Here is an 8,800-nt window from a genome sequence, read left to right as displayed (position 1 = left end):
TAGATCCAAACATGTAAAATAATCAAAACACATAATGAGAATCAACGTTGTGTCGAATGATTAATAGTCACAACCTTAGAAGAACTCTATGAAGAACTGCTATTGTAAAGGCTGTATAGGGTTTACAAAACTTAGACCCCTCCAAGATACGGTGCATGCATGCACCTTAAATAGTAAAACCCTAATAATAAATAACCGATGGATAGGCCAAATCCGGATAAAAAAACGGACTAAACTATAAATCCACAATGACACAACACTAAAGACCCAACACTTTCAAATTGTAATTAAATCATATTATGATTTAGTTAATTTGAGTTTGTTAAATACTTAAATTAGCTATGCACTTTATAATTTTCAATTAAGAAGTTAGGGTATTCTACTTACCCTTGAGATTTGATCTACCGAACATGATTTTGTGTTAAGATTTTAGAATAATTAGATTACTCAATATAAGATACTTGATATTTTTTTAGAAAGTTACATAGTTCAATTTAAACTATATTATTGGCATTCTACACAGTTAAGCGATTCACGTGAAATGTGAGAGTTAGGTATACTAGTCCTAGATTATAATTTGACTTAGGTTTCTACAAGACTCTAACCTAATTTCTACTACTAGGTCAAGTGCATGATGTGTCTACATGAATCATGGAAAGACATTCATATCATAGAATGACCTGAATTTTACAGTTGTTACAGTTAAAGTAGCTGTAAAATTTATGTATCAATGTCAATCTAAGTACACTATCATTCTTTTCTAAATGTTTCTAAGTTTCTATTAGGTTATAACTTAGCATCTAGTTACTAAGTCTAGAATGTGTCATGTCTACACATGCAACTAAGTTTATTCAAATCTAGAACTGACTCAAATTTTGATGGTTGTCACAAGGACCCCACATATAAGTCATAGGATTTTTTTTTTATTTTCCAAAACATATTTAAGCTCAATAATTGGAGTTACAAATAATCAGATATGGCCAAAGCACTACAGAGGGGTCCGTCATCCAATTTATAATTTAGCAAGTCTTTTTTTGCTCCAACTCTTCAATTTAGCTCCATTTTAGGCCATTTTCGCTTCTATTTCATGAACATGGAATTTTTACCTACAAAAATAAATATAAATGAATTAAGCACCTCTATAAAAATGCCACTAAAAGTAGCTAAAGTACCCTTATAATATGTATAATTTAGGATATATCAGACAACCCAAGAAATTTCGGTCATGATCTCTAGAATCAAATTCATTTCTATGAAGACCAGGATGGATCGACATGTAACTAAGCAAAGTGAAACCATCAAGATATTGTTCAAAAGAATAGAGAGATTGAGTGCAAAATCAAGAAGGTATATGGAAACTACACCAATGCTGCCTTCATTCTTATAACCCAGGATCCTGAACTTCAAAACCAAAGCATCTTTAGAACCCCTATCTTCTTAGATGGGATAACTTCTAGTTGGAGACTTCATATCAAGGCAAGAACCTATCTTATTAGATGGTCCAACTTCCAGAATGTGAGGTATTGTCTCCCAAAATCTTGGAGGGATATTTAGCATCATGTTTAGTACCCATGATCTAAGTGTAAGTTCAGTTATGGAAAAAGAACTCAGATAATAAAGAGACATGATCTTGAGTGTACCAAGCATCATTTAACCTATACCAGAAGTGCCACCTTCTATCCATAGGGTATCAAGATTTTCACCCCTTATTTGTTACATTAAAGTTACAAATAGGTTTGAGACGCCCAAGATGAAGATTTGTGATGGGACCATGGATCCTAAAGATCATGTTACCCAATACAAAGAATGCATGGAGATTTTTCTGATTCCTCCAACATCTTAAAGAGGCTTGTATATGAAAGGGTTTTGGTTTACCCTATATAGGATTTGCATTAAAGTGGCTCCTAAACATTTTTCCTTACTCTATTACTTCTTCCTTGCATGTCATTAAACTGTTCAATAATAATTTTTTCTTGTAGTCGAACTTTTGAAAAAACTAACAGGTGACATTTACAAAGTAACTCAAGGAAATGATGAATCTTTGAGAGATTACGTTAGTAGGATCTTGGGTTTGGGTACAAGGCAAGATAGCACAAGAAAAATCATAAAGCCTCGAGATGGAAAGACAAATCTAAGTGGTGTGCTTACCTTGAATATTTTGGACATATTAACGAAGATTGCTTCCCCCTCAGAAAAGAAATTAGTTACCTATTAAGCAAATCACACTTAAAGGAACTAATAGGAAGAAGGAAAGACAATATCAATAAAAAAAAAGTCCAAGATCCTGAAATCCTTCACTAAAGAATAGCATCATCGCCCTCAGAAGCCAAGGTAATTAACTTTGTCTCTGGTGGATCTGACATATTTGGAACCTCATACTGTACAACCAAAAGGTATGCAAAGAGTTCCAAGGTGGAAAATAAGACAAGCCAAGAAAGAATGATTTCTTGAAAAACAAAAAGGAGATATATTTCGACAGAAGTGACTGGGAAGATGTGCTAAACCCACACCATGAAGGTCTAGTCATACCAACATATGTGGCCAACCACTTTATTCGAAAAATATTGATAGTTGGTAGCAGTTTAGTCAACATCATTCTCCCCGTAACACTCAACATGATGAACATCCCAGACTCCAAAATAGTTTGAAGAGCTTCGGTCCTAGTGTGATTCAGTGGCGAGATCAATAGACACACACATGCAATTAACTATACTCAATGCTTTTGTGTTGTTGATTCTTTGTCTTGCTATAATACTATCTTAGGCTTGGATGCATGATATGAAAGTTATCCCCTCAAATTACCATGAATATGTGAAGATGTCAATACCATAAGGAGTGGTCAAGATTTATAGTGACCAACAGGAAAGTAAGAAAGGTTATACCAATTCTAAGAAAAATTTAGCCTTACCTAGGAAATCATAGAAATTAAAGAAAAAAACACAAGATGTTCTAGAAGCCAAAAAGAGTGAAGTTAAAGATGTATCACTAACTCCTAAGGATACTAACACCAAAGTGCTAATAGTTGTGGATCTTGACCAAGATCTTGAGAAATATCTTACCACTCTCTTTAAAAACAGGAAATCAAATCTTGCTTGTGAACATGATGTCACATCCCCGGCCGAGGTGGCGGAACATGGTGGGCTGTGTGACTAAGTTCATGGATCACATGTAAAATGAATATATATCACAAGTATAACAATAAACAAAATAGTATTTGTATTCCATCTTGATGTTTGAATACAAGGTTCTTACAGATAATAATAGTACGTGGATTGCATTAACAGATATATAGATAATACAATAGCTAATAAGCTAGGTCGCCTGTAATCCAATCCATCTTGAATGTCTATTTAGTGATTCCCTGAGAATACATGTAGTTTTAAAGGTCAACACAAGGTTGGTGAGATTTACAGGTTTTATGCTAAGAATAGTAATACTTTCAAAAAGTCTACAAAGTATTTTCCTTTTAAGTATAACCATACTTAAAATAGTGTTAGTAAAGAGTCATTGAATAATCTTTGAAAACCACAATGTATCTTTGCATAAGTAAATCCTTACTTAAAATAGAACCAAGCCCATGGTCAAAACTATTTTGTAGTGAGAGAGACCAAATCCATGATTTTTTTAGTAAGAGAGACCCTAAGTAAATCCATACATAAAAGAGTTTTGAAAGAAACCAATCCCATGGTTTGTAGCGTGTGTATGTGTGAGAGAAAGAGAAAGAGAGAGATAGAGAGAGAGTGAGAGCAAGAGAGAGAGAGAGAGATTCTAGTTAATGTGACTCCTATAACTGAGCTATGTTACTAAATGTACCCCTACAACGATTCATTGTATGTTGTAGTAATGCTATTAGACACTTATCACCCGCTTCGATTGATCAGTCGAGGTTGTAGCTAGCAACCTCATGTGGGGATGTCAACCATGTATAGATCTATACGTATGTATCTTACTTCGACGATTAATGGTTATGGCAGTGTGGGTATGCTAAGTTTTTCGACTTAGCTAATGAATATAGTCTCACTAAAAAGCTCATAACTATGGTATATGAATAACCCTCAGCCCTAACTTATAAGCGGATAAGTTACTATGATTAACGAATTATATAGAATTTATAAAAGTCGAGTATAACTGGTATGTATGTGTAATATAAGGTACTCGCTTTTATAAAGAGGTGTAGTTCGTATGAATTTAGTGTATGGAATGAAATCAGAGTATGAATTAAATCAACAACACAAAACATAAATATAATCTATTTGGCTCTTTATTGCTTCTGTATGAGTACACGAGATGAAAGAGTAAAGTGTTAAAAAGTTCACAAAAGTTACCCTATCTCCTATACATACCCATATTTATAGGAATTAACAGAAGCACACAAAAAATACATAGGGCCTAGACACTACGCATCGAACTCTAAAAATGCCCTTATTAAATACATACATTTGAATACAAAATACAGACTTCGAAAGTAAACATGACACAAGATACTTCTAATGGGTTTCGAGCACTCCAATAACCTTATGGTGCACATGCAACCCTAGATGCTTTGGATCTATTTTTTCTCTAATTATACATGCAAGTTGGTTTTCCAAAGCATACATCTTAACTAGCATACAATTTGACAATTGAACAACACAACTAGTTAGATAAATTATCTCTTAGTAGGAGTTGTAGTTCTTGGACTTCAAAAGATTTAACACCTAAAATGTGATGCCTCTAATGTGTCACAAACACCAAGTGAAAAATGAAGCTTGAGAGAATAAGTTATTTAGCAAAAAATCGGTTCTCACTCTCCAAGAATGTATGTGCCACCCAATTTAAGCTCTAGGGAGTTCCTTTTATAGTGTGACAAGTGCTAGGGTTACATCCATACAAAGCCTAATGCACCATGACCCTGCATATTACATAGGCTCCATGGGTTAAATCTCCATGGACTATCCATGTTGCTTTAGCCCATCCTAATTAACCATGGACCATTAGCCCACACTATAAGAATCATTGATTTACCAAATAAGTCCCCGTATATTTAATTAGTCTCTTTTGATCACTAAATTAATTCCAAATTAATTCTTGTTCAATACTACATAAATAATATGATTTCATATTAATATATTACACTTGTAATATATTAACAAATCATAAATAACCTTATTCTGAAAACTCCGTCCTATCAAATTGCATTGGTGAAGGCAACCCAAAAGGACCATTCTACTCTTGGGTCAAGTACATACCAATTATAGTTATGAGCTTAGACACCTAATCCAATAGTCTCCCACTTGGATAAGTCTAATAACTATAACTGCAAGTACGAATTAAAACTGACTAGCAATTGATGTGTGCATATTTAGTTATATATTTTGTGTAGAATCTTAATACTTTTTGGCTATTTTATTTCAATTTATTAACAAAAGGTACTTAATTATGTTTAAATTGTATTTCCAGCCTAAAAGATGTGCTCAGAAGCAAAAGAAAGCGGGAAATGCAATCGAAAGCCGGGGAATTGAAGAAAGAAGAAAAAAGTAAAAAACCTGAAGAACTCGGCGAGTTAGACACCTACTTGACAGGTAGGCACAAACATTCGCAACCCCATTGGGTGCCTTACCACGCACAGATTTTAAGTGAGCGACTCAGCGAGTCAGGCTATGGACTCGACGAGTCGCCCCTATTTTCAGAAAACTATATAAAGGGCATAAACTCACGAGACAAGGACTTTTTCTGAAACCCTTGGAGACTTAATTGCGATTGAGAGTGCTGCTGGAGCTCTGGAACTCGAGGATCAACCTTAGCATTCATTTTTGAGGAGATCAAGAGGCACAAATATATTCTCTTTTCTTAATCTAGTGTTTACGTCATGTTTGAATCATTAGGTTTAGGTTGTGAGATGTTTTCTACTATGAATATGAGCTAAAAACTTCTTGCTTCTCTTTAGGGTAGACAAATTTATAACTATGGTTTGAATATTATGGCTTCTATTGTTTAATTCGGTGAATTTTGTTTTGTTAAGCTTGTTAAAGATCCTCATGTGTTGCAAATAACTATTCTCTGTTAATTATCAAGTCTATTAAGTTGCATGAACATCTATTAATTGTTTGTCTCATATAATTTATGTGAAAACAATGTTATATACCTAGGAATAGTGAACATGAAACTAGGGGTTAACTAGAAAATAGATAAATCAATGTGTGAGCTTGTGTGACGAACAACCGTACAATAAGTTAATTGAATTAGTAATTTAATTAGCTAACTACATGTCTTACTTAACCCGAATCAATAAACTAGGAAACTCATTAATTTAGCCAATTGGGCACTATTTGAATTGATTTGTTTTCTAAGGATTACTAATAGTGAACATGAACCTAATCACATTAATCGGTAGCCAATGACAAATTAATCCACTGTACTTGCCATAAAATCAACCATAGGAATAAGTAAGTTGAACTTGAACAAAAGTCTCCTTAATTATTGAACTTAGTTGATTTTTATTTGTTTTAGTTGTTAATTGTTTCGTTTGAGTGTTAGTTAAGTGCTTAAGTTTCTAGTCTTGCAAAACTAGAGAAAACCTTTTTTCTTTTATTAATTGTTTTTTAGATAATTCTAGTAGTTAGTTTAATTACCGTTCCATGTGTTCGATACCCTGCTTGCTTAACTATACCACTAATTGACAGGTACACTGCCTTTTGTGTGTCTAAATTGTTTTTAAAAAGTAGGATTAAAACTAGTGCATTCAACACACATCAAGTTTTTGGCGTCGTTGCCGGGGAACGGTTCTAAAATAAATTTTAATTGCTTGTATTATCGATTCTTTGTGTGAGATATATCTTGCACAAAGTTACTATTTTAGTAAATTTGTTATTAGGTTTTAGTTTTAGTTCTTCTATTTTTAGGATTTTTGATCTAATTTTTTTTTTTGTTTTACCTTTGAACTCGTCAAGTCTAGTCACAACTACTCGATGGGTCCAAAGAAAAAAATTTCAGTTTCGTTTTTATTTATTTATTTCATTTTTGTTCTTTTTACGCGTGTTTCTTGTTTTCTTACAGGTAGTATATGACCCGAGGTTCAAATGCACCTTTGGTTCCTCCAATCGAAGACCCGGAATCTTCTCTTTGGAAGAACAAGGATAAAGCTGTTGAAGACACTAACCCGCCAAAGAAGTTACCTTTCAAGGACCTTAAATTAGTCTTTGGGAAGAAGAAAAGAAAGAACGTGAGTGAGTCTAGCAGTCAAAAGAGTGAGGAAAGCAAGCTTGAGAATTTTGAAGAAAATCCAATTCCAAAAGTAACCGAATACAAGTCTGAATACGAAGAAGAAAGCGAGAAAGAAGGCGAACCTGACAATACCATGGCGGACATTACCGACCTCTCGATGGAAGCATATAAAAAGAGAATTCGATATGACACCAGTCCAGGGCTTGTGCAACCCGCCATACCCGCCACTGCCACATTTGAACTTAAGGGGCACATCCTCTCTGCATTAAAGGAGATTCCTTTCACCGGAAAGGGTTATGAAGATGCTTGTAAGCATCTAGAGGAAGTTAACAACATCGCCGTCTACTTTAACATTCTAAATGTACCAAGAGAAACGGGTTTGTTGAGGATGCTCCCTGTCACTTTTAAAGGAGCTGCGAAGGATTGGTTGAAAGCACTACCACCGGGCGTGATTACTACATGGGCAAAAATGCATGAGGAATTTTTAGAACAATTTTGCCAACCATCTAAAGTTACTAAACTCAAAAAGTCCATTGCAAATTTTGAATAGGAAATGGGAGAGCCGCTATACGACGCATAGGAGCGCTACAAGGGTCTAATTAGGAATTTCCCACAAAATGACCTCAATGTGCAACAAGAATTGTCGATCTTTTATGATGGGTAAACGTCACCAGTAGGCAACTCCTTGACTCTCAATGCCCATTAACAAAGAAAAATCTGGCAGAAGTTAGGGAACATATTAAATAATTCTCTAAGCACTCTAGAGAATATCATAACCCAAGGAATGACTCAACTAGAGGGGTAGTGAATGTTATAACCGATGATATGGTAGCAGTGATGGAAAAATTAGAAAGCATGGATCGAAGAATGACTAAGATAGACCAATCCATCCATGTCATTAGAATGGGATGTGATAACTGTAGAGGGCCCCATCTTACTAACGATTGTGATCTTGATGAGAATGGGAACCGGAAAACCCAAGTGTGTTACTCAAGCAGTAATAGATATGATGATGATTGGCGAAAACCCAAGAAGGAATGGCTACCATATGATGAGTACAAGAAGGCGAAGGAAGAAAAGTATAAGCAAAAAGCAAGAGCTTTTTTTTTTATCAAAAGTAGGTGCATGTGCAAGAAAAGAAATTGGACTTTGAAGATATGCTTCAAAATTTGCAGCTGCATCCGAGAAAAGGCGCAACGATACCGATGCTGCAATAAAAGATCAACAAAACATGTTGAGAGATCAACAAATCATGATTAAAGAGCACCAAATTATGATGAAAGATCAACAAGCTCTACATAGGAATCAACAAGCCTCCATTCTCAACATTGAAAAAACAACTAGGCCAACTTGCACTACAAATAAACAGGAGACGACCGAGTGGACTTCCTAGTAATACCAAAAATAATCTGAAAGGCACAAATATAAAAATCATGACAACTAGAAGTGGGGAGATTATAACTCCTTTGGCCCCTATTTAGAAAGAAGATCCTAAATTGGTGCAAGAGGAAGAGGCAGAAAACCAAGATTTGAAAAATCCTGATACGACTCTCCGAGTAGGAGACATGGAGCCGACGAGTCCCGCACCTGAACAGAA

General features: G+C 34.8%; 1 non-coding gene across 1 annotated transcript; it reads right to left on the bottom strand.

The window, feature by feature from the left end:
* Positions 1-7,720: 7,720 nt before the first annotated feature.
* LOC111880541 (small nucleolar RNA R71) lies at positions 7,721-7,827 on the bottom strand. Its single transcript, XR_002846507.1, has one exon. It is a non-coding gene; the product is annotated as a small nucleolar RNA R71 (small nucleolar RNA).
* Positions 7,828-8,800: the final 973 nt, after the last annotated feature.

This window comes from Lactuca sativa, chromosome 5 (assembly GCF_002870075.4).
Source record: "Lactuca sativa cultivar Salinas chromosome 5, Lsat_Salinas_v11, whole genome shotgun sequence".
Lineage (NCBI taxonomy): Eukaryota > Viridiplantae > Streptophyta > Magnoliopsida > Asterales > Asteraceae > Lactuca > Lactuca sativa.
This window is presented reverse-complemented; position numbering and strand designations above follow the sequence as displayed.